Source organism: Hydra vulgaris, chromosome 13 (genome assembly GCF_038396675.1).
Source record: "Hydra vulgaris chromosome 13, alternate assembly HydraT2T_AEP".
NCBI classification, from domain to species: domain Eukaryota; kingdom Metazoa; phylum Cnidaria; class Hydrozoa; order Anthoathecata; family Hydridae; genus Hydra; species Hydra vulgaris.
In genome coordinates this window covers 18596069-18623109 of record NC_088932.1, presented here as the reverse complement: position 1 = coordinate 18623109, position 27041 = coordinate 18596069, and the positions used below count along the sequence as shown (strand labels likewise).

The 27041-nt window shown below is 29.5% G+C and overlaps 1 long non-coding RNA gene across 1 annotated transcript in view; it reads right to left on the bottom strand.

Moving 5' to 3' along the window:
* LOC136090344 (uncharacterized) overlaps positions 1–21015 on the bottom strand; it is a 28961-nt gene extending 7946 nt beyond the window's left edge. Inside the window, exon 1 of the long non-coding RNA XR_010643367.1 lies at positions 20912–21015. This is a non-coding gene — a long non-coding RNA (uncharacterized LOC136090344). The remainder of the gene's footprint in view (positions 1–20911) is intronic.
* Positions 21016–27041: the final 6026 nt, after the last annotated feature.

Sequence of the window (27041 nt, the reverse complement as noted above, 5' to 3'; positions counted from 1 at the left end):
CCGTGGAAACAATTTTAACATAGAAGCTCACCAGGACTATACAAGCGCTGAAAGTTTCAGAGACATTAGTTTTGAAAAGTTGTGTTATTAAACATTTAACATTTTATTGTGTTATTAAAAATTTGTTAAAACATTAGTAAGGGTTAATAAAATAAAGCAATCATCCAATAATAAAGTAACTTTGAAAAGTTAATTTATTATTGGATGATTGTTTGTGGTGTAAAAAAAATAAATGTTAACATTTGACAAATGTTAACATTTGCTATGTTGACAAATAGACACAAATGACATTTGTCAAATGTAAACAACTTTTTCAAATATTAATTTTTTCTGCCAAACTTTTTCAACAAGACAATGTTTTCTCTGATTAAGATGATTTGTTCTACTTTTTCTGGGTGTAAGTTGTGTCTGAATGATCGGACGACATTTCCACCTGAGCTAAAAACTCTGATTTAGTTGAACTTGCTGGAATAGCTAAAATTTATCTAGCTAATGAAGAGAGTTCTGGCAATGTATTTGAATGCAATTTCCACCAATCAAGAATCGGAAAGTCTTTTTTGTCATCATGGAGATATTCATACTGGCACATTTCGCTCAAAATAGTATTCAGTTCAGATGTTGGCTCTTGTGTTTCAAGTCTGACGTTTAACTTGCGCTTCAGTTTTGAATTAGGGGACAAATTTGCTGAATGGACTCTGGCAACAGGTTGGCACTCAACATTATCCTTAACCTGTGAGGCTAACCATTCTTTTGTTGTTTGAAATTTTTTAAAGAGCTTCAAGTGAAGTCCCTTTAAAGCAGGATTTAAGTAGTTTGCTGCAGCACTCAATAAGTTTCCAGTGTGACAAAGAGGAAATCTTTTCTCAATGCAGCTTTTCAAGTTTTTTGCATACAAGACACTGCAGCCATTTTTTCCATCCGTCTCAATAAATTGATCAGTTTTGTCATGGATTGAATAAAGAGAATCGGCGACAGTGTTAATTGTTGGAATAGACACTACACGTTTCTGTAGCTTCTTTAAGTGGTGGCAAAATTTCTACTGCTCCCTCGATTGATTTTTACTGTGTTGCACTGATGGTCTTTGAAGAAAAAATATCTTCATTTGCACATAAGCTGATAATTGCACTCTTTAGATGTAAGACAGAAGCCATGCAATCCAGTTCACTATTCCATCTTGTGTTAACAGATTGGCGTAACTGTCTAAAATTGATTCGTTGAGCGTCTGATTCTGATTCAAGCAACTCAGCTGCAACTGTTGACTGGTGAGTTAAAGAAGCCAAATCTTTGCATGTTTGCAACGCATCATCCATTCCAGCAGTCATTCCAAATGAGTCTCGAACTGTACATTGCAAAATATGATTGTTGCACAAGTATTGGTCAAGACGCTTTGACAATTTGACTGCAAGTTTCATGGTTCTTGCCTGGTCTTTCAAACAGTACATTGGCAAATCAGCAGGCAAATTTAGTTCTTCTAAGAAAGAATCCAGCTTTCCTTCAATTAAGATACCTGTGTGTCTGCCTGGGTACTGTTGGACATGGGGTGTCTAGTGATGTAGTCTCCAATTTTTTTCAATAGCATGAAAAGTCCAAGAGATGTACCTGTCCTGAGCTCTAGAAGTCCAAAGGTTAGAAGTAAATGCAGCACTTTTTAGATTTGGCGTAATCTCCGTTATTATGCTCTTCATTCCAGCTTGAACTTCTCTTGACCGAATTGAAAGCTTTCTTGAATATGTTGTTCTGTCATGAAGACTCAGTTTAGGGTTTGCAATGTCAAACAATTTCTTGAAACCTCTTCCTTCGACTGCTGAAAAGGATGCCAGATCAGTGCAAAAGTAATCCAGCATTGCAGAGTTAAACTATTTTAAATGGAATTGTCTTTGTCATATTTGGACTTTGTTTCAAGCATTTCGACCATGGTTTGTTGTTTCTTCTTAGGAGGAGGAAGAAGTGAGTCGTCAGTTTTTTTAGAATACTCAACGTAATCTTGGCTGTGTTTTTTTTCGAGGTGACAATGAAGTCCTCTTGTGTTTCCATCTTTTATTTTCAAAGACTTTTTGCACGCCTTGCATTCAGCCTCGTCACTTGTTTTTTGGAAATATCTTCAGATTTTGTTTTTTCTTGGTGACATTTTTGATCGTTGAAATGAGGCAAGAATATTTCTTTTCAATATAAACAGTATGTGTCAAGTTGAATTCCACTGGTAAACTAATGAAATTAAGTCGAAAGTGCACCATTTTGTACAAAAAGTTTTTGTATTTAAAATCTAATTAAAAATATTGAAAATCTATTTAAAATTTTTTAATTAGATTTTAAAAAAAAATCTAATTAAAAAATCTAATTAAAAATTTAATTTGTTTTTGTCAAAAACAAATTAATTTTTTAATTAGATTTATTAAAATCACGGAGTCAAAATATTAATTAATTAAAAAAACGAATTATTAAGCAATTTGTAAATTATAATAATTTTTAATTTGGAAAATAATATAATATTTAAGTCTCTATTTCTCGTTTCTCACGAGAAGTCCCATATCTCACGAGAAACGAGAGCGAGACGAGATCTCGCTCATGGTTAACAATTATTAAAGTTAGGTAACATAAATTAATGTATAACCTGTAACGTATTGGATAAAATAACATAATATGTAACATGTTCGTTATATTTTAAGATATATTTACACAGTTTAAATTTAAAATGCTTTATTTTTGGTTGAACTTCTTTTTTATAATTTAGAAAAATATTTTAATCTTGTAAAAGTATAAAACAATGTCTTCTGAAAAAATGTCTTTTAAAAGTACTGTGTGGAAATATTTTGAAGTTTCTAAGAAAGACATTCGTTTTTGTATCCGCCTACTATGCAAAGCAATACTCTCTAGAGGTGGGAATGTCCAAAGACATTTACCACTAGTGTAATTAGGCGCCATTTAAAAAAAAAGCACCTTGTGGAGTATGTATTGGCTGAAAAAGAGTCTGATAAAAAAAAATTATTGAAACATCGACTGTTTCTACATCAAGTGATTCGGAAATAAAAACAATTAACATTAGTAGAGAATATTAACAAAAAAAGGTTGTGGAATATTAATGACCATAGAGCAATCAAGATTCACAATCGCATTGATGGCATTGGATATTCAACCATACACAATTGTAGAAGATCTTGGTTTTAGAAAACTAATTAAAGAGATATGCCCTAATTACCAAATACCCAGTAGGAGTTACTTTAGTGAAAATGTTGTTCCACAAATATATGGTAATCTGTTTAATTCAATCAAGAGTAATATATCTTCTGCCAGTTATATCTCCCTTACAACTGATATTTGGACAGCAAATAGTTTAAATGTTGCTTTCATAAGCATGACAGCACACTGGCTCAACAATGAATTTTCCCAACAGAGAGCAGTACTCAGGGTTATGCATTTTCCAGAAAGTCACACAGGAAAAAATATAAGTGAATATTTACATAAAGGTTTGCTAAGTTTTGAAATTCCACACAGCGGCGGTTTTAAGCACAGGCAAAGCAGGCATTTGCCGGTGGCCTCGCGCTCAGGTGGCCTCGCATTTTTTTTTCTTAGTACAAGTAATATAAAAAAATTTTCTTAGTACAATAAATATAAACAACGAAACTCATTTATTAAAATTCAATATAATGTATGCGTACAGTATTTTTATAAACAGTATTTTTATAAAGTATTCAACTTTACATATACATCGATTATTATGTATGTAGCAATTTTTTTTTGCGTTATACATAATGCCTGGCAACCATATGAAAGAGTATGCGGTTTCTAGTCTCATATACATTGACAATGACTGTGACAAATATATCTTTGCCCATATACACCTACACGTCTCAAAGGCTTTTTCTGTTTTTCCATCCTCCTAACTGAATGGCTTTTTGTTTGTTTGTTTATTTATTTTATATAATATTGTCTTTACATTTTTACTGTTGTACAAGACATAATCTGAGCAGTGATGGGATGTTATGCTGGTTCCGGGTATTTGTTGTAGCAGTTTCTCTTTGAGCCATAGATCAGTGTTTATTCCATGTATAGGTGTTTTATCCATTGTGGATTCGATGAAGTATGGCTACATTTGCTAACAGTTATTGACAATAGTCCCATAATTGTTTTAATATATCATCAGGTACTAACACAACTTTTGATGCAGGTGCTAGTACTTCGCAAGATGTTTCAGAAAAATTGGTAGATATTTTATCAGACCAGTCTGAAACATCTTTAGCGTCTTTATCTTTTGATGTTTCAAATTCTGAAGTTTCTGCTGTCCTATTACCGGACACCCATGAAAAAGATTTTGAAATGAATTTGTCTCAAGAGTCTTCGTTAGCTTCTAATGATTTTGTTTTAGGTTCGAATCCTCAATTGCATGAAGCACAACAAGACATAACTGATGTGGTTATTGTTTCCGACGACCCGGCGTTATGGCCTATTTCGAATTTTACTAACTTCCCCTATTTCAGTGGCAAGCGCAGAGAGGTCATTTTCCAAATTAAAACTCATAAAAAACTATTTACGTTCCACTATGGGTCAAGACCGCTTATCTGCATTAGCTTTAATTTCCATTGAAAATAAAATAAGTCGGTCCTTGGACTGTTCTGATTTAATTGATGAGTTTGCGTCTTTAAAAGTCAGAAAGGTTAAGTTTTAAGTCAAAGTAATCGATCCTCCTAAAATTTGCGAAAAAATAAATGGTATCGCATTTTAAGTAGTCTTATTAGTGCATCTTCATCCAAAATAAAAAAAATACTTAATGTACATTTAAAACCTATGTGCGTTTTTTGCTTCGTTACATTCTAATAAATATCCAAAACACAATAGAACACAAGAATTAAAAACTCAACTAATATAATAGAAAACTTGCCTATGGCCTCGCATATGGTAAATCCGCCACTGATTCCACACACAAAAATTCACATTGTTTTACGAGGTAATGCTGCCAACATGGTAGCTGGCGTTAGAGACAGTGGTTTTAAGTCAATTCCATGTTTTATACATACAATACAGTTATGTATACATGACTCAATTTTGTCGCAACAATCTGTGAAATTTTAGTTTGTTGCAGACGTCTGGCAACACATTTTCACCATTCACCAACAACAACAGTAGCAGCAAAGTTAGAAGCAATTCAGGAACAACTTAGTACAAATAAGCATATGTTAATACAAGATGTTACTACAAGATGGAATAGTTCTTACAATATGATTGAAAGGATGCTTGATCAAAGAGTTCCTTTGGCAACTTATACAGCCAATCATGCTACCCAATCAACATTAAATTCATTCCAATGGGGCTTATTAGATAAACTTTTTCATATTTTAGAACCATTTAAAACTTTAACCGTTAATTTCAGCAAACGTGAGGCATTTTTATTAGATGTTATTCCTTCGATTATGGCTCTTAAAGTATTTTTCAATCAAGCATTAGTTTGTGAGGCTTTTTTAAGTATAAATACTTTAGTTGAACAATTGAAAGAGTCAGTAGACAAAAGACTGAGTATATTTTTACATGATAAGTATTTATGTCTTTCCACTTTTTGTGACCCTAGATATAAATTAATGTATCAAAAGAAAGATGAGAATGTAATAAAAAATTGGCTAAATGAGCAGATGCAAGAAATACAGCAACATAATTTAAAACTTGAATCCTCTGATTCTGATTGTGAAGAACCCACAGTAAGTGATGCAAATGAAGTGTTTGTGAAACCATCGTATCCAAAATTTAATGAATGTTTTCGGCAAGTTTTCAAACTGAATACTATAAATGAATGTGATTCCAATTTTTCAATTACTAAAGATAGCAAAAGGTTTAAAAAATCACACTCTAATGTGCAAATGATCAACATGGAGATTAAAGAGTATTTAAAACTCCCTCTTGTTATGGAAAAAGAAAGTCCTCTTTTATGGTGGAAAAATTGTGGAAACTCTTTAAAAAGTTTGAAGAAAATAGCCCAAAGGTTTCTTTCAGCACCACCTTCTTCTGTTGAAAGTGAAAGACTTTTTAGTACAGGTGGCAACATTTATGAAACAAGTAGAAAAAGACTATCACCAGAAAGTGGTGAAAAATAAATGTTTATACAATATAACTTGAGGGCAACAAGTGATGATTGATTTTCATGTTTTGACATTTTATTTTTCTGAAATTATTGATTTGTGATTGTTATTACTATTACATAATACAATTATAAAATAATAACAAAATACTTAATTGGAGTGTTATTATTGAACTCCATAATAATGTTTTTCCCTAAGATTGTTTCTTTCAAACATTTTTTATCAGTTAAACCAGTTGAGTAGCAAGCTTGTAAGAAACTTTCTCTGTTGAGAAATTTATTTATTTTACCACAGTAACAATAGGCATTACGTTTAACAAACTTAAATTTAATAAAATATCTTTTTCGTTTAAACTCCTATTTGTTATTTTAAGATTAACAAATTGTGGTTTTATAATATTAGATTTTTGTGATGAACTAAAATAATACTCAATTGATGCAGGGGGGGGGGGTATTTATTTTACAATTATTTTAGTTGAGTAATAGTTTTGGTAAATCTGTTATTCGATTTGGTCAGATTAAATTTATTCTGTTTTGAAAATACATAATAAAATTTAAACTAAAACTGTATTGAAATTCATTTATAAAATCATATGTCCTTCTATGTTTAATTGGTACGCTTTTTTTAATAAAAACTTTATCCATTTAAACCGTAGCTATGGTACGAGTTAAATTTTATTTATATTTAAATAAATTTATGATGAATTCCGAATTTGCATTATAGGCCGAACATTTGCTAAGGTTCGGCCGAACCGAACGTTCGGCAAAACAGCCGAACGTTCGGCGCATCCTTAGTAGTTAGTCTGAAAGGTAGTGATAAATTTATCATAAGGTTTATTAAGAAATGACAACAGTCGAATAAACAAAGTTCAATTAAGCTTTGTAATGAAACCAAATATCGTACTAAGTTTTTATATATGAGAATATAAATAGTAAACTCCCATTTCTGCTAACTAGAGGCAATAAACAACCAAAAGTCGGAAGTAAACCAAAGTCTGTACTTTATGACATGTTGCGAAGAGAGCGTTGCCTTTTCCCTTAAGACTAACTCAAAATTTCAGTTTTTTCTATTTAAATTTTACCCGCATTAGGCCCCCTTAATTTTTGTTTCAGCCCCCCCTCCCCCCACCCTAACTTTCTTAACCTTTCTAAGTCACTGTATATATGCATACACACACACACACACACACACACACACACACACACACACACACACACACACACACACACACACACATATATATATATGTATGTATGTATGTATGTATGTATGTATGTATGTATGTATGTATGTATGTATGTATGTATGTATGTATGTATGTATGTATGTATGTATGTATGTATGTATGTATGTATGTATGTATGTATGTATGTATGTATGTATGTATGTATGTATGTATGTATGTATGTATGTATAAACTATTAAAGGATCATTTAACAACATTATTTTATTTAAAAAATAGATAATAACATTTTTTGTACAACAGTTAAATGAATGCTTTCGAGTCTGTTCCGTAAGCGCACATTCCGAAACGTTCCTTTTGTAAGGAACTGTTTCGCAAGTATTCTTTCGAAATGATTTGTTTCGCAAGTTTCTTTTTGTAAAGGGTTATAACGGATTTATTATTATCATTTTTTTTTTTTTTTTTTTTTTTGTATAATGCGTTACGGAAGGTGAATTTGCCCACGAACGACTTCCGCAATAGCAACTTGAAATACGGAAGATAAAAATGCGAAGTTTTCATAAGTTTTTGTTTACGGCGAACAACCCTTGCTCAAACATGATTACTTTTTAAATAGCTAAGTACGCAACTTAAGAAAGTAAATATGTTTTAGTATGGTTTTTACATGCTTTTACAAAAGCATCAAAAATTTTAGTTGAAATGAATGCACTTTAAACGAAACCATGCTAAAACATGTAAAATAAAACCATGCTTAAAAGCGTGGTTTTATTTTAAAATTTCGTTTATTATCGTTAACGTGAAGTAATGTTTTTTTATCATACTATAAACATTTTTCTAAAGTTTTAAAAAGATTTTTTAAGTTTTGCTGAAATATATATAATTTAATAGAAAATATAGAACTATTATGTCTATTATAGTTTTCATTTTTTATTGTGCGTTTCAGGGGTGGATCTAGGGGCTATCCTGTGTTACCCAGGATTCACCCATAATATTGTAAGAAATTATAAAAATTTCCATTTCATAATATAAAAAATACTAAACTTAAATTAATAGTATACTTATATGTATATATGAGTTCTTTAAAAAAAATAAGTACTACCTTTATAAAAAAACATACACGGCTATAACAATGTTTCAAAGCTCTCCTCCGAGATGTTTCAAAACTTGTTTTAAATTCTTTTTATAATAAGCGGAACCGAAAGAACCCTTATAATCAATCGTTATTGCAATGTATTTTTTTTGTTGCCGTTATTAACGCCAAAAAAATCTCTATTGTTTCAGAATTCATTTGACCCGAATTTCCGGTAGACAACAAAAAAAAGTTGCAGGAACGTTTGATTAAAAGAGTTCTCTCGGTTCCGTTTATATATAAAAATGAATCCTTAATTATTCCAATAACGCCTTAATTATTTGTATAAAGCCTTAAGAATTCGAATAAGTTAAAGTTTAATTAAAAAATTAGCTCAAAGTAACTTTTAATACAAATTTTGATTTTGTTTTATAATTATTGATTTGTTGCTTTCCAATACCATTAAAGCCAAGCATTTGCTTAATACTACGACTTACAAAGCAAAGCTTCGTAATAATCTCAAACATTTAAATTCAAAGTTTCCTGTTGTAAACAAAGATCTTCTTTCGCGGGACATTGGAACGCAAAGGGTTAACCTTGATGTTTATACAGTAAAAATTATCTTTTTAAGCTAACTTGGACAATTTACTAGGTTCAGTTGGTAATATTATAATGTGTTTTTAACTTAGTGCTTTTCAGTAACGTTTTTTAATCGTCTAACCTTACTTATACTCTTAGAAATTTTTATAAAAATTTATTTACAAATGACAAGGAAACGTTATACAACTGAAGAAGTATTGAAAGCATTGGATAAAGCGACAGTGAATACACTTTTAGTGAATCTAAGACTGAATTCTCAGAGATATCAGAGTCAGAGGAAGTTATTGAACTAAATAAAATTGATGACAATGGACCTGTTTTAAACATAGTATGGACAAAAGTAGTGCAAGATACTCCAGCATTTGAAGCATTGCCATTTACAGTAGAAAATGTAGGCCCTCAATATTCAATAAACTTAATACGTGAACTAGATTTTTTCAAGTTATTTTTTACTGATGAGTTACTTGCAGATATTGTAACCGAAACTAATCGTTATACTAAGTCAAATATTGAAAATAACGATTTTGAATCTCATTCTATTTGGCATAAATGGAAAGATGTGACACTTGAAGAAATTCATGCTTACTTGGTACTATTTTGAATATGACTCTGAATGAAAAATCAAGTATAAAACATTATTTCTTTTGTGATTGGCTGAACTACACGCTATTTTTTCAGCCGTTTTCTCTCGAACTTGGTTTCTTCAGATACATTGGATGCTGCACGTATCCCCACCATCAAATCTATCTAATGAACTGAATAGACGTGCAAGGAAAGTCCATCGTGTTGTATCAGAAATGAAAATTTCCTGTTCTAGAAATTTTGTCCCATCTTATAACATTGCAATTGATAAAAGTACTATTGGATTCAAAGGTAGAGTTGCATTTCGCATGTACAATCCACAAAAACCCATAAAGTGGGGCATTCGTGTTTTTGTCTTAGCCGATAGTGAAACAGGTTATATTTGTTTCTTTGAACCGTATTATGGTAATTGCACAACTGAAAGTTTGACAAGAGCTATGATGCAGTTTACAAGTCGAATTTGTGTGATGAGCTTTTAGAGGCTGCTCAAGCTGGTGGTTATCACTTATTCACTGACAGATTATTTACTAGTTTTCCTCTTGCACAAGAGCTCCTCAAAATGAACATACAAACTACAGGGAAAATAATGAAAAATAGAAAACAGTTACCTGAAGATATAAAAAAACTCAAATTAAAAAGCACGAAGTTTCTGCTTATGTACACTCTTCCAATGTTATGGTTTTGGCATGGCAGGACAGGTTTTGATGCTGAGTACTTTCCATCATTCAACAACTGAAGTTGCAAAACAAGGAACAAAACTAGGTATTGTAGACATTGACAAACCAACTGTTATTGTATATTATTCGAAACATATGGAAGCTGTTGACCGAGCTGATCACTATTGTTTAAGCTATTCATTTCTACGCCTTTAAAATGGTGGAGAAAAATATTTTTTGGTTGTTGGAAGTTGCAGTTGTAATCAGTTATATATTGTTCAAAAATTTTGTGAAGGCAATGGTAAAAACAAACTTCGACACCTAACCTATAGACAAAACCTCATTGAGCAATTAGTAGGAGCATATCGTAACATTCAAGAATGAAGAGGAAGGCAATCATCATTAGATGACAATGAACGCTTCAACTAAAAGTCACATTTTATTGCACAAGTTCCAAGTAATGATGCTAAAGACTGTTTAGTCCGCAGTGATAGAAAAACACAGGGTGGTAGAAAAAAAACTGTATACTATTGTAAAACCTGCAGTAGAAAACCAGGACTACATCCTACTGATCGTTTTAAACTTTACCATACAAAGACTGATTTTCGTGTAAAATAGGATATTCAAAGTCAATATTGTAATTTAATTGTGAATAAAAACAAGTGTTTACATTAAGTGTTTTTTTTTTTTTTCTTTCTTGTTTAGTGCTTGCACTTAGGTCATAGTGTTTTTGGCAGAATAAGAATTAGAGAATTTAGTGCTACACTCAAAACCTATTTTTTAAAAAAAATAAAGAGTATGTCAATAAGTAAAAATAAAATTTGGACCTGATAGGCAAAAAAAATTTTCTTTTGAAGACCTCAAAGGGTTAAGAAATTTTGAAATGGAAGCTTTTATTCCCATGCAAAAAGAAAATGTTATCATCAGGTAAAACACATGAAATTCTTCGACTATTAACTTTTGTTGAGTTGTTTGAGAAAGCAACCTTTTATTCAAGATACCCAATTATCTTAAACCAAGTGGAATCTAAAAGCTTTTCTTCACTCTCTAGTGTTTTCATGGCATGTGTTTCATTTGAGTCTTCTGATTCTTTTACAGAATTAAATGATATAAATATTTCTGAACTTTTAAAAAAAGAAGCCTATAACAATTGCAGAAACAATAAATTTGCTTCTTTTCTTTGTATAATTGCATTATCTACAGTGTTAAACAAATTCGGTCTTTTTATTCTGAATTTGGACTTAAAAAACTTAAAAAGTTATTTAATGTAAGTAATTACCCAAGTGGTGATCATAAAACAAATAAAGAAATTCTGAGTATTTTATGGTGTAACACTGAAAGTCGCTCTATTTCCAAGGATAAAGATATGTGGTCACTAATTCATTTTGTTCCTATTGTGAAAAGAGATGTTTTATGCTCAAAGTGATTTAAAAAGAGGATCGTGTTTAGTTTTGCCAAGTGTACTGTCACATTCTTTTGTTACCACTAAGGTTCTTAATTTATCTTGTCAACCTCCTAAAAATCCATTTCAAATAAAAAATTATTAGTTCAATCTCACATAGAGTTTTGCATTGATAATGAAACTAAAACTATAGATGTAAATATTGATATTACTTCTAATCCAATCTTACTTAATTGTATTCTTTGCACATCAGATAAGTCTTCAAGCCTTCCTTTTTATGATGTTTCTACTTACTATGAGCGCGGTAGACATCTATTTGCTTGCAAAGATAATTCAATGTTATTAGATCAAATTAATAAAATATTTATTCCTAACTTGTCTTTTGTTTTTCTTGTTTCTGGTGGAAAAAAAAAACGATCATTTTTACATAAATAGCTACTTGAATATTCCTGGTTAGCTTACTCATAGATTAAAGATGGAGCATACTGCCTTCCATGTACACTGTTAGGTTGCAGAATTTCAAGCAATACCACAGTAATCAACTTTATTCAAAAACCTTTTACAATATGGGGTAATACAACTCGTGCTTATATGGATCACAATAATAATTGTCGACTTTATCAAATGTCAATGCAATGTCTAAACATGCTGCAATCAAGATATAATTCAAAAAAAAATCTGATTGAAGTTGACATCAATAATCTAAGAAAAAAACTTATTATAAGTAAATTAAAAGTAATCAAAATAAATTATTTCCAATTATAAAGGCAATTATTTTTCTTGGCGGCAATGATATTGCTTTTCGAGGTCATTGCGATGATAGTAAGTATCATCCAAAGGTTGGAGAAACATGTAAAGACAACATTGGTATAGGTAACTTTGTAGAGCTTTTAAATTTTCGTATTGAAGCAGGTAATAAAGTTCTTGAGCACCATATTTGTTCTGCTCCTAAAAATGCAACCAATATAACTAAAACCGCACAAAACGAACTTATTGAATGCTGTGGAAAAACAATTGAAGAAGTTCTAATTAAGAAATTTAAAAGTCAGGTTATTTTTCTACCTTGTGTGATGGAGCCTCTGATTGTTCTAATGTTGAACAGCTATCTCTAACTACAAGATACATTGACTGTGTTAATGTTATTTGTAAAGACTTTCTACGGTTTATTGAATGAAAATCTGGTACAACTGGTCTTAGTCTTGCGCAAAACATAATTTCTGCAATTGATGATATTGATCTTCATATCCGAAAATGTAAAGGTCAAGGATATGATGGTACTGGGGTAATGTCTGGTAAAATAAAAGGAGTTTGATCTAGAATTAAATTTATCAATTCAAAGCCTATTTTTGTTCACTGTGCATGCCATAAACTTAATTTAGTTGTTAGTAAATCGTGCAATGTTCAGATTGTTAAAAATTTTCTTGATCAAATCAAAGATATATCATATTTTTTTAACTTATCACCTAAACATGCCAGCTTTCTTAATAAATTCGTTTTTCCTGGCCGAACAAAATTATTCGATAGATGTCAAACCAGATGGTTTCAGAAACTTAAAGATCTGAATGTTTTTTTTTGATAACTACATATCCGTTTTTCATTCAATGGAAGAAATGACATACAATAAAGGTCAAAGTTATAATATTGATACTTCTTCAAAAGTTTCATATTTTTTATGACAAATTTTTCTTATATTGTAAGTTTACTTTTAACTAAACAAATAATGAACTATTTCTACGCCATAACTGTTGTTCTCCAAACTAAAGTGTTTGAAATATCACAACAGTGTAATGAAATAAATTGTTTGAAAACTTAAATTTTAGATTTAAAAAAAAAAATTGATGTCTATCACAATGAATGGTACTTAATTGCTCTCGACCTAGCTAAGACTCTTGATGGTTCAGAAGTTAAACCAAGGCTCTGTGGCAGACAAATTTATAGAGATAATTATCCCTCTGACACAGTTTCAGATTTATGAAGGTGAGATGATTGTTTACAAAGGTTTATCTGGTATTCCTGCAACTGTTGTAAAAAAAATGCTTTTGGAAGTTAGATTTTATGGAAATATCCTACATCAATTAATGCTGAATTAGATTTGTGGGAAACATTTTGGAATAATCAATCTGTGATCCCATCCACTATTACAGAGACTTAAAAGTTTATTGATATGAGGGGTTTCCCAAACATTAGGGAAGGTTTTTTAATAATGGGAACAATTCCAATTACTACATGCGAATGCGAAAGGACCATTTCTGTTATACGCAGACTGAAAACTTATATTCGAAGCCGCATGATAGAGTCAAGATTTAATTCTTTAGCTCTGATGTCTATTCATCAAGAAATAATTTATTTTGACAGAGTTTTCATCATTTTTTCTGGTATAGGAGAACGACGCTTAGAGTTGGTTTTTACCTAAATTATTTTTTCAATTTCTTTTTTGTTTATTGACTATATTCGTGTATTTTATTTTATTTCATATTTAAGTTTATCTTATATTTAGTGAAAATTAGAAAAACAACATAAAGAAATTAAAAAAAAAAACTATTAAAATAAATTTGGCTTAACTGCCTATCGAGAAAAGAAAAGAATCCAGAAATGGAGGGCTAACCTAAGGTAACAATACAAATACTTTACAATAACTGCCTATCAAGAAAAGGAAAGAATCCAGAAATGGAGGGCTAACCTTAGGCCACATAACAGTTTACAGATGGAGTGCAAAATCCTATGGCTTACTTTCTCGTTGGTGCACTTCGTTAAATAGGTTAAACAAGTAAAAAATGTCTAATTTATGAACAAAATAGCCAAGGCAACATTTTTATTAATTTTGTTTTATATGGGTAATTGAGAACAATGCCAAATAAGTAATAATAAAGTACTGATGCCGCTTTGATGACGAATTGCCATATTATAGTCAGCGATGTTTTTTTGCAACCTTTCCCTCTCCAGGCCCGGGGGAGAGGGTTTACAAAAATATCGCCGGCTATATTTTGGCAACTCAAAAAAAAACAGGCAACACCCACAAAAATCCTGCATTCGCCTCTGCATTTAACAACACCAATAATATGATATTTTTATTATTAAATACCTAATATCATAATTATAATAATATCATATTAAGTATATAATAATAACCCCATATAACCACTTATTTAATACTTAATAGTATAGTATTATTTTTAAAGGTTTGAAAAAAGTCAAAACAACTTTTATTTTTAGTTCACTTTTATTTTAATTTTTTTACGTTTTTACGTTTTTTTATAAGGAAATAAATTTAACGCACTAAAAGTTAGTGCGTTTTTTTTGGTATTAATATAAAATTTAGCACAAAATATTTTTCTCAATTTAGTGACTAAATTGAGAAAAATATTTTGTATTAATGGAAAGCATTTTACAGTTATTGCATATTATTTTTAGTTAATTTGCGCGCACTTTGCAAATGCGTTGAAAATTGTTTCGCATTAATAAAAACTTGATCAAGTTTAGTAAGCATTTTTGATCTGATAACTTATTAACTTGAACAAAAGTTATTTGAAAATACAACTCCCTTATAATTTGATAAAAAATTATTTGAATAAAAAAAATTAATAATTGAAGGAATTAGAAATAAACTGACTTATTTGACATATGGGCGATAAGAATAGTGTTGAAAAACGAACTTCAGGGTAGTGTTAAATATATTAAAAAGGCCTAATCGCAAAAAAAAGAAAAAGGAATAGTGTTGCAAATGAATTTAATGAATAGTGTCGAAAACAAAAAAACGGAATAGTGTTGCAAATAGTTAATTAAGCAATTGCTTACTCGTTTTGCTTATCTTTATAGCATACGGCTTTTAAAGAAAAAAATAAAAGAATAATGAAAGAAAAAATTGCTACCAAACCCCAAACCCTCAGTCGATGTAGCGGTACTCCTTTGCGGCAGCAGGCTGTAAGATAGTTGGTGTATGTACCAAAGGCCCCAGTAGCAGGCTATTTCAATACGACATCAGACATGTTATCTAAACACGTATTTGTAGTTATTATTATTTTTTTATTTTTTTTACTATTCATTAAACTCCTTTAAGACATTATTCATTTTTTCTATTTTCAACACTATTCATTAAATTCATTTGCGACACTATTCCTTTTTTTTGTTTTCAAACTATTCATTAAACTCATTTGCAAAATTATTCTTTTTTTTATTTTCGATACAATTGATTAAACTCATTTGCGACATTATTCCATATTCTGTTATTCTACAATCGATAATGCGATAATTTGCGACACTATTCTACAATCAATAATGCGATAATTTGCGACACTATTCCGCCACACCTGACATATTTCTCTTAAATTAGACGTTCACCAATAAATAATGATACGAACGGTAATGTTTACTTAAAAAAAAACGATTTTTTTAAAAAAAAACTTAAAAAAAAACGATTTGTTGCGCCCTATTAAAATAAAATTCTTAATTATGCAATACAAATACTTATTTCAATAACTTTTCTTAATACAAAAATTTCCTTCAAATGTTCAGTGAGCTGTGTCCTCTTTTCTGCTATTAACCATCAACACAAACTGTTCATATCGTTGTTTTTTCATTTTTCTGTCTCTTTATTTTGGCTGTTTCTTTAGCTGTTTAAGTCTTAAATGCTTTTCAAACACTTGTATTTATACCATGCAAAGCAATAATAGTATTGTTGTAAGCTTTTAAAAAATAGAAGGTAGAAAAAAAAAAGGCAAATAATGAAGTAAAAGATTTTATAGCTCCATAAACTCTATAATCTTCTCAAAATGCTACCACCATTTATCATTAGTAGCAGAAAAGTTTTGGCCGCAATATTTTGTGATATTTTTTTTGCTTTATATATAAGCAATAAGACTATTGTGAGTTTCTAGTGTTTGGTGTTATAGACAAGAACTTCAAATACATGATAGGTATAGTTCTAAACTAAATCCTTGTTGCTTAACTTTATTATTTCTAACATTAACATTATTTCCACAGTCTGAGCTAGTTGCTACCTCTTTTATTAAAACAATCTCAATAAACTAAAGCTATTCGTAATGTTATAATTATCTTTTGTCTTCAAGAATTACTTAGTTGAGTTTTATTTTTCCTGGTCAGAGTTCTTTGTTGACAGTAAAGTACTAGATGCTAACGTATGTTAAATCTTATTTTTTTTATGTATCTGTATTGATTATAAGCAAATAATCTATATTCAATTCCATAATGAGTTCTTATTATATTATTTATATATAAATTTCTAAACTAAAACAATAGTCTTATTACAAAAGTGTTTTAATCACATATGAACAATGCATGCATTTGCATGTTTTGCAAAACTTGTACTGAACTAAATTGTGATTTGAAAGTATGACTAATAAATTTAACTTAACATGCAGCTGAAGGGCTTATCATTGTCAAAAGCTGGTAATTTATTTGACGAAAATACCAAGTAAGAGTTAGTGAAAAGATGGTTGCTAAGGGCGTTGCTATGCCTGAAAAATTTAAGACTCATTAAAAAAGGTGCTTAAATCAGTTTTTCTGATAAAAATATTCAAAAATTAACTTTTAAAACGTATTCCTCATTAAATTTTATGTTACCTATAGTAATAACAGTTTTTTGGATTTTTTTTTTGATTTCTGTAAAATAAAGGGTATGTACCACCTTAATGTAAGGCAAAAAGAAAAGAAAAACTTTTTTCTAAATTTGAACTACTTAAAAATATAAATAGCAATGAAAATAAAGAACTAATTATTTCGAGGTCATAAATTCCAGCGCTATGTTTTGAAAAGTACTTTTAAGACTTGATTCTCACTCTCCAAAACCTTGCTAGGGACTTTTGACTTTATAAATCAATAAATTAAAAAATGAGAGAGAGGGGATGGGGTAGGGTTTAATCCGTAAAAGTACCAATTTTTTTTAAAAAAAAGGTCCTTAAAAACTAAAAATCAACCGACTGAGTTGTGTCAAATACCCGAGTAGTCGACAAAATTCGTCAAAAAACTGACCATAACTTGAAAATCACTTTCTTTGTGGGGGTAGAACACCCCTTGCCCACAAACCCTTCCCCTAAAATTGTCTTTGTATGCATTCTTTACACATAAAAAATCTTTTTTTCTTTAAAACACTCCTCAACAATAACATAATAAAATTAAGAAAAATTTTATTCTTTGTATTTTGTGAATATTTTATAACGTAGTTGAGAGCAGTAAAAGTTAGAAATATTTTATACACAAGCTCAAAAGACAACCTAACTTGGAAAACATCTACTTTTTGTTGTTTCACAAAAGTAATGTTAGTAAAAGTAACATATAACAACTTAAGCGTTTTATTGCTTTTTTAAAAAATCCATGATACTTAAAATTGACAATAGAAGTTTAACAAAAAGATGTGCGTTTTTCGCTTGTGGTTCTTTATTATTTTATATTTTTTGTTGAAATATTTAAAGAATACCCAAATACTATAATGATAAAATGCATATTTTTGAAAAAAAGAATTGAATTTTATAAAACCATAATATAACTATAAGTTTATTGAAAATAAAAAATATTTGAAAATTTCCGAAAATTTTCTAGAAATTTTCAAGGCCACTGCAAATGCATTCCATGAAGTTGCCTTACTTCTAAATCTTAAATTATTTAATGTTTTTAAATTGTTATGTTTGATGATCGAAACGTGAACATATGTATATGAACACGTTTTTATAATTGATGCATTAGTTTTCTAATATCTAGATTTTTGGTTTAAAAAATATAAGGTTTAATCAATTTTTTTTGTATATTTTCGTAAAGAATGTTTGTTGCAATTTTTTTCTCTTAAGCGTTTTCGATTGGTATTAAAGTATTTTATTTACAGATGATAAAGTAAATAATTGTTTCGGCTGCAACGAGCCAATATTTAAAATATATTAAAGAATGTGGCATAAAAAAAAATAAAAAAAGTTTTTATTATCAATTAAGATGGAAAATTGTACAATTGCATCAATTGCTTCAAAAATTTGTCATTCATGCAAAAATATTGGTCTTTAAATCATGCGAAAAATAACGGTGTTTTGTAGAGCAGATACGGCATACTGATGCGCAAATCTGCGCGTCAGTATGCATACTGACTTTTTAAAGACACATGTGTCTTTAAAAAATGTTTGAAAATCATCGTATTTATAGTTACAAAGTTAAAAAATTATTAGTGTAAAATGCCATATTTTCAAAACAGTTTTTTGCACTAGATGATTTAGGTAAAGCTGAACTAACTCACAAAGTTGCTGTCTTTTTTTTTATCTAAACCAGACCATTTTAAGTTGATCTATAGATCTACCTTTGCTTCACTTTGCCGAACTATAATCATTAGTTGCTTTTGCAGCTTTTTTTCACATTTAAGAAATTTAAAGTTTGTAAAATAGTCAATATATATAAATATATATATATATATATATATATATATATATTATATATATATATATATATATATATATATATATATATATATATATATATATATATATATATATATATATATATATATATCTTATAAGCATTAAAACATCATATACGGTATCATACTATTTATTTATTTTTTTTATTTTTTTTTATTTTTTACGTAATAGATCGGCTCATATAGTGAGAGCCATTATCATTAACCACTATATGAGCCGAAATATTACGTAAAAAATAAAAATAAAAAATAAAAAGAAATAAATAGTATGATACCGTATATGATGTTTTAATGCTTATAAGATTATTACACATACTGTTAATGATGTCACTTAAATATTATATATATATAAGTTATAATAAAGACTCATTGACAATGCAATTGGTAAGCAACGCACTAGCAACCAAGCCATCCAGACTTATATATATATATACTTTTTTCTAGGTGCCCCAAGAAGTCTTTAAGTTCTTATCACAGAGCACCGTGCATGGGCATTTAATCGGAAGTTCATACATCTTTCCTAACTTATGTCGCAAAAATTTCCCTAAGGTGGGTTTTGAACCACGGATCCTTTGTTTCTGAGGTTTGTGCGCTACCGCCACGGTTGCTCACAGTATAAACTACAATGCTACTTTATCAGGAACGCCCTTACAAATGACAATTAATTTCCATTCTTATTACCTGGAAGATGTTTTCAAGCATTTAGCTTCAGAGGGAGAGAGCTGTGCAAAAAAATCACGCATCATAGAACGTACTTTTTCGCCAAAATGATGGGAAAAAAAATGATTTAGTTTTATCCATAGTTTGTTTAATCTAATTTCGTTTAGCTCATGTTTATACTGTTGAATAAGATTTTCGGACATACAAGTTATATTTATTTAAACCTTTTACATTAAATCCGTAAATATTTGCTAAAAATATTATTAGATAAAATTAGCTATGAAATTTTAAACATTTTTTGTAAAGCATGACCAAATATAACAGATATCGTTTGTACAGTTGACAATTTATTTAATACGTGCTGAGGCAGCAAAATTAAAAACTGCCAAATTCGCTTAGGTTTTAAAGGGTTTGGTGATAAACTAACGGACCTATTTTAGATTTAATATATTTATACAATATTTCATATTAATGACTTATTACATATCTGCTTTTTTTAACACGTGTGTTTTAAATGTTTATATGAGCTTTATTGTTTTGTATTGCTGTTTATAAACTGAATATATGAAAATGTAAATGAGACTCTTTCTTTTAAACTTGTTTTATATAAAACATACGACAAAAATAAAAAGCAAATATCTTTATGCTTCTTCAATTCCAAAGTAAGTTACAAGTTTTAAGAATAATAATGATAGTATTATTAATAATAATAATAATAATAACAATAATAATAACATTGATAACAATAATAGCAACAAAAAGAGGAAGAAGAAGAAGAAGAAGAAAAAAAAGAAGAAGAAGAAAAAAAAAAAGAAGAAGAAGAAGAAGAAGAAGAAGAAGAAGAAGAAGAAGAAGAAGAAGAAGAAGAAGAAGAAGAAGAAGAAGAAGAAGAAGAAGAAGAAGAAGAAGAAGAAGAAGAAGAAGAAGAAGAAGAAGAAGAAGAAGAAGAAGAAGAAGAAGAAGAAGAAGAAGAAGAAGAAGAAGAAGAAGAAGAAGAAGAAGAAGAAGAAGAAGAAGAAGAAGAAGAAGAAGAAGAAGAAGAAGAAGAAAAAGAAGAAGAAAAAGAAAAAGATAAAAAAGAAGAAAACTAACAAGAATAACGATAATCATAAAATGAAGAAAAATAGTTGCTGCAAAAGTTAAGAAAATTAAATTGCTAAATATTTTTTTTAAAAAACATATTCAAAATTAGTTTCAGCGTTTTGTTTTTTTAACGTAATTTTTATAATTTCAAAAATTACCTATTGAATAATACCAAAAATTACCTAATTACCAAAAATTACCTAAACTGCGTTCCGAATTATTTCTTCAAGCTGGTTTTGTTTTAACAAGTTTTTCTTTGTATGCGCCTAATATTTCTTGCCTGCAAAAACCTGTACTTGAGTATAGTAGTTTCAAAGAAATCTTTTTAAAAAGAACATCAGGTGACAGTTAAAGTAATGAATAATAATTTTAAAAAATGCTAAATTTTTGAGTGTACTTGGAAAAAGTTGTGGTTTCTTAGAAATTTTATACGTAAAGTTTACCTGTTATTGTCAAATAATAATAATAAATTTTTTCTATTAACTTGTTGTTTGTTTAACTTTTTATCTTTTAAATCATGTTGACTATAAACAGTATTGAGTAATATGCAAAATGTAAATAAACTGCTCTATTTTTTTTATTTAAAGCAAAGATTAGCACAGGTAGAGCACTCCTGTATAAAAATATAATAGACAGTTAATTTTGTCTTCCTTTCAATTAGTTTTATATTTTAATTTGAAACATGTATGCATATATATGCATGCATTTATATATATATATATATATATATATATATATATATATATATATATATATATATATAATATATATATATATATATATATATATATATATATATATATATATATATATATATATATATATATATATATATATATATATATATATTAGGGTGGGTCAAATTTTTTTTTTATGAAACATGAAAATAAAGTTGCATTTTGTTGTCTCTATTAATGATATGTAAAAGAAATGTAATAAAAATTTGATTTAGTTTTACCAACTTTAACTTGAATTTTACTATATTAGGTCAAAATGATGCTATTTTACAACAGTTGTATAATTGCAGGATAAAAGCATTAAGATTTAGGTTTTTTGATGATTCATGTTAATAATATTTTATTAATAGTATACAGAACTTTCCAAAAGTTTAGAGCACCCTACGAAATATAAGACAAAAAGCTGTTAGTGTTGTTTGTTGACTTCCGATAACATGATCCTGTACTTCATTATAAGATATATACTTGTATATATTACATTTAAATTACGTTGTTTGTTTTTTTGTTTTAGTTTAATTAGTTAAAATTGAAAATAAAAATGGCTACTGTTAAAACAAGAAGTGAAACTGAACATGGTATACTTGGACAACCTAGACCATTCCAAACAAATCAACTGCCAACTTCTGCTGATGTTTTTAAAGCATATGACTATTTATTAAAAAATAACAATTGCGCAAGTGTTACTGAAAGAGCAACAGTCATAGCTAATGAAATTAAAGCACTGTACAACAAAGCAGGTGTTCCTACCATTGCAGTCAGCAGCTTAGTTATTCGCATAAAGAGACTAATTAACAAAGTACATGAGCTTGGTAAATACTCTGATCGCAAGAAGTCCTCTGCAACATTTAAATCAAGTTTACAGATGTTAGACCAAGTATTCGATATTTGTCTGTGTAAGTGTTTTAATAAAGGTGTTCGAGAAAGGTCAGCTTGTTCATGTCCACTGCCAAAAAAAATTCCAACACTTGAATGAGAGTTCTGGATAGATCAAAAAACGGTACGGAAGATGGTAATAGGAAAAGTAGACAAAGAAGAAACAATTAAGCTGCAGAAGAGAGAAAAAAGAAGAAGTAGAACATGCAATTTACCGATTACAGATAAGAAAATGAAGTTTGATTAAGAAATTGATCCAAATGAAACATGTTGCAGTGATAATGAACAGTCAAAGCCAGATGAAGAATTTTTGCCAATTGAGATGTCAGATGGTAAAGTGATGTCAAGTTATGAAGTGATGTCAAGTGATAATGAGATGTCAAGTGATGAAGAGATGAAGGTTTACAACACTAAACAATATCCTGAGTTGTGTAAGGCCATGGATAGCTGTAAAATCAGTAACAGGGATGCTTGCCTAATAGCAAATGCTGTACTAAAAGATTTAGATCTTATAACACCAGAGAATGCTATTGATTCAGCAAAACTTCGTCGTCAGAGAAATATGTGGAGGAAAAAAGAAGTTAAGAAGCATACTGCTGAAGTCCAAAAAATACTTTGCATTTGATTTGATGGAAAGCAGGATATCACTTCCGTTAAAACAAGTGGTGTCCAACGAAATTTCAAAGAAGAACATTATGTGATAGTGTCATTTCCGCAAAACAAATATGTCAATCATGTCACGCCACAAAGTAGTAAAGCTGTTGATATTGCACAAGAGATATTATTGAGCATCAACAACATCAAATCATCAGACACTTTAGCAGCAGTTGTTTGCGATGGTTCTGTGAATAACACAGGTCAACATAATGGAGTAATCAGAAAATTAGAAGGAGGTCTTGGGAGAACATTGCAATGGTTGGTCTGCTTGTTACATGCAAATGAACTACCTTTTAGAAAATATTTCTCTGTTGTGGATGGTGGACGTTCAACAGGTCCAGCTACTTCAACAGGTAAAATAGACATTGCACTTGATTTTGATCCAAAAGATTTAGATTTTGTGAACTTTAAACATATACCTGGTAAAGTTGAGGATGTAAGTGTTGATGTCAAGAAAGATTTAAGCTCTGATCAGATATACCTTCTAAAAGCTTGCTTAGCTGTTCAGCAGAGATTCACTGCTTGTGATCAAATATTGTTCCTCCAGACTGCTATGCCAGGAAATCTGAACCATGCAAGGTGGCTAACAAAGGCTAATCGTATTTTACGTTTGTATATGTCTAAGGAAAATCCTTCAAAACCATTGCAAAGAATTACAAGATTCATCGTAAATGTTTATGCGCCATAGTGGTTCAACATAAAGCGTCATTCTTCCTGCCTTGACGGAGCAAGAAACTTCTTTTATTTTATGAAGCAGTGCTATGAACTAGGGAAAGAAGAGTGGAAAATTCTTGAACCAGTGTTGCTAAACAACTGCTATTTTGCTCATCCTGAGAACATTCTTGTTGGAGGAGTTACAGATGAAAGTGTATCAGTTCGTCAGTTTTCGTGTGACAAAATAATTGACGCACGAGCTACATCACAAAGTAGCAAGATACGTGTCTTTGATAAATCAAGCATCAAGCTTGATCCGGAAGCTTCATCATTCATAAAATGATTGACTGGTCTGTTGCTATTGCAATACCACCACCGCTTTTGGAATGATTTTGCAGTGTCGTAAATCTCGAGCAGAATTACCGAAAATTGACTCTAAATCTGACTTCTATAGCCATAACAAATAGCAAATAACTGAAACAAATTGCTGTTATGTGTTGCCTACTACACTCTGAATATTTCTCCTTTAACAACTACTTGCATTTTTAAATTTAATGTAACAAGATGTCGAGTAATGAAATATAGCATTAAACCACGTGTATTTACATTATACGATTTTACAGTAATTTTAATTCCCAAAGTTGCGGATCCAAGACACGCTTCAATTTTATTTCAAAAGGAGTTTTTTTCATAAGTAGACTGTAATGCAACATTTTAGTAATGTTTCACAGCCCCAACTTAACATTTACATCATTACGACTTACCCTAATATATATATATATATATATAAATATATATATATATATATATATATATATATATATATATATATATATATATATATATATATATATATATATATATATATATATATATGTATATATATATATGTTTATACATATATATTTTTTTTATTTTTTATTTTTTTACACAACTACTATGTAACATGTAACCATTCCAAAATAAGATATTGATGATATAGGTGTATAAAAATGATAAATGTTGTAAGCATAAAGTCTGATATTTCCAAGAAACAGTCGTATGCTTCGATATAAAATGATATAGATATAATAGGATAATACAACAATAGCTTAATATAAACCTATAAAGCTCCAATTAATATATCTCTATATTATTACAATTTAATAGTTTAAAATATCTTGCAAATGTTTACAATTATGATATGTTTCAAAAAGTATAACTTTATCGAGCAATTTCAAGTATTATAATTATGTAAAGTGAAAAAAAGTTAGATTGAAATGACTTAAACGTAGTCACATAGAACTCGCAGAAGACTGAAATCATAGCATAACTGATAATAATCTTAACTGACTGAAATCAAAAACATTATGCACTTATGTACTTTTAAAAATCATTGAAGTATGGAGATAGGCTTATAGTTTGATAAAGTAGAGTTATCTCTGGTTTTAAATATCGAAAACTAGGCGTGCTATTTTTAAGTATTCAAGAAAAACTCCACTTTTTAACGAGAGATTTAAGACATCATAAACTTCTTTAACAACCAGAGAGCTTATATAATTAAGCCCCGGACTCTTTTTCGATTGCATTGTTTTAAATGCATTTTGAAACTCATCAGATGATAAGTCAAATTCGTCCATTACAAAGTCCACTTCTTTAAAATATTTTTTTTTACTTGTTAACGCTTTCAGCTACCTTTTTGGATCATCAATAACAATGTTTTGTTATCGGTGTTTTAATGGTTTGGCAGGATATTACCTGGATCAATCTTTTCCTTTTTTATTACTTCTTTTATAACATCCCATGTTTTAGTATTATCAATATTATTTTGTAAAAGATTCAAATAATATTTTTTTAGATTGTTTCTTAAGTTTTTTAAAAGGTTTTTGTAACTTTTGTATTTTTTTCATTTTTGTAAGTTTTTTTTTCTTTTAATTTTTCGTAAAATTTTTGTTTTTTTCTTTAAAGATTCGATAAGACCTTTTAAAATTTTTGGATTTTGCAAGTTTTTGAGGTTGACTCTTTTTTCTTGCTTTCAAAATGCTTTTTCATTACTGAACTCACAGATAAAAATTTTTTAAGCGTTATTTGCGTCTTTGTAGTCAATAAGTTGTTTCTAGTTTATTAGCAATAAGTGACCGCATTTTTTCTTTATAATGTATCTTTTTAATAAAGGATCAATTATATTGTTGAATATGTTGTTATTTTTTATTGACAGGTTGTATGTAAGTAACTCATACGTCACCGTGTTTGAGAATAGATAATTTTCTTTTTTGGCAAACACTTATGCTAAGGATACAGATTATTCCGTCCTTGTCGTTTCCTTTATGGTTAGATTTTGTTCTTTCTCTAGGCGTCTGAAAGCTTTTATTTCTGCTTGTCAAATGTTGCGTTTATTTTGTTTTTATTTCAGGCGCCTTCCCAAATAGATTAGGCTTCTTGAGTACGTTATTTTTGATGCCGTTCTCTTCTTTTTTGTAGTAAATATTTTTCTTACTATTAGAGTTGAGAGTGAAGTTTTTTCTTAAATCTCCTTTGTTGTGCAAGGTATATCTTTTCTGCTGTCTTTTGTGGTGATGCAACCAATTTTAGACCTCTGTCTAGCATGTCTAAATCTATTTCAGATAGTTTGTAGTTTGATAGATTAGTGCTTTGTCTAAGTCTTTCTATTTCCGTTATTAGCAAAAATGGTATCTTTTGATCAACTGTGTTGCTAGGTCTTCCAGATAGAGTTTTTTTAAGTTGAACGGTTGGATTTCCCGTTTGTTGCTGCTGGTAAGGTACAATTTATTTTTGGTTTCCTAAAAGATAAAGTTAGGTATTAGAACTACTTATACCTAATTAGAAATAGTTGTTCACAAGAATTATTGTTTAAGTTCAACACTGGTGTGAATCTGTGGTATTAAATTTAAAATTGAAAAATAGTAGGGTTGTCTATAGCTTACGAATATTATTTAATATCGGCATTAGTATTTCTAGCCAGTGAGTGTTTGTCATACTAATCAAGACTAGAACAGTCATTGAGTTATGTTTGGGATGTGAGTGTTTCAAATGCTAAAGTAAAAACTATGGCTGTTGGGAGTTTGTAGTTTTAAATTGAAAATTAAGTATGCTATTATAATAGTATATATATGTATACGAGGTGTGTTCAAAAAATACCCGAAATTTTCGTTTTTTCAAAAAAATATTTGTTTATTCGTCTACATTAATGTTGGCTCCTTCAAAGTATTCCCTATTTGATACTATACACTGTGCCAGCGCTTCTGCCAATTCTTGAAACTCTTCTCAAACTCGATCTTTGAGATAGCCTCTAGTTCATTGAGCGATGCGTTTTTAATGTCATTTATGCTTGTGAAACGACGGCCTTTTAAGGTTTTCTTCATTTTTAGAGGATAAGAATTAGTAAATAAGAAAAAGTCACACGAAGCCA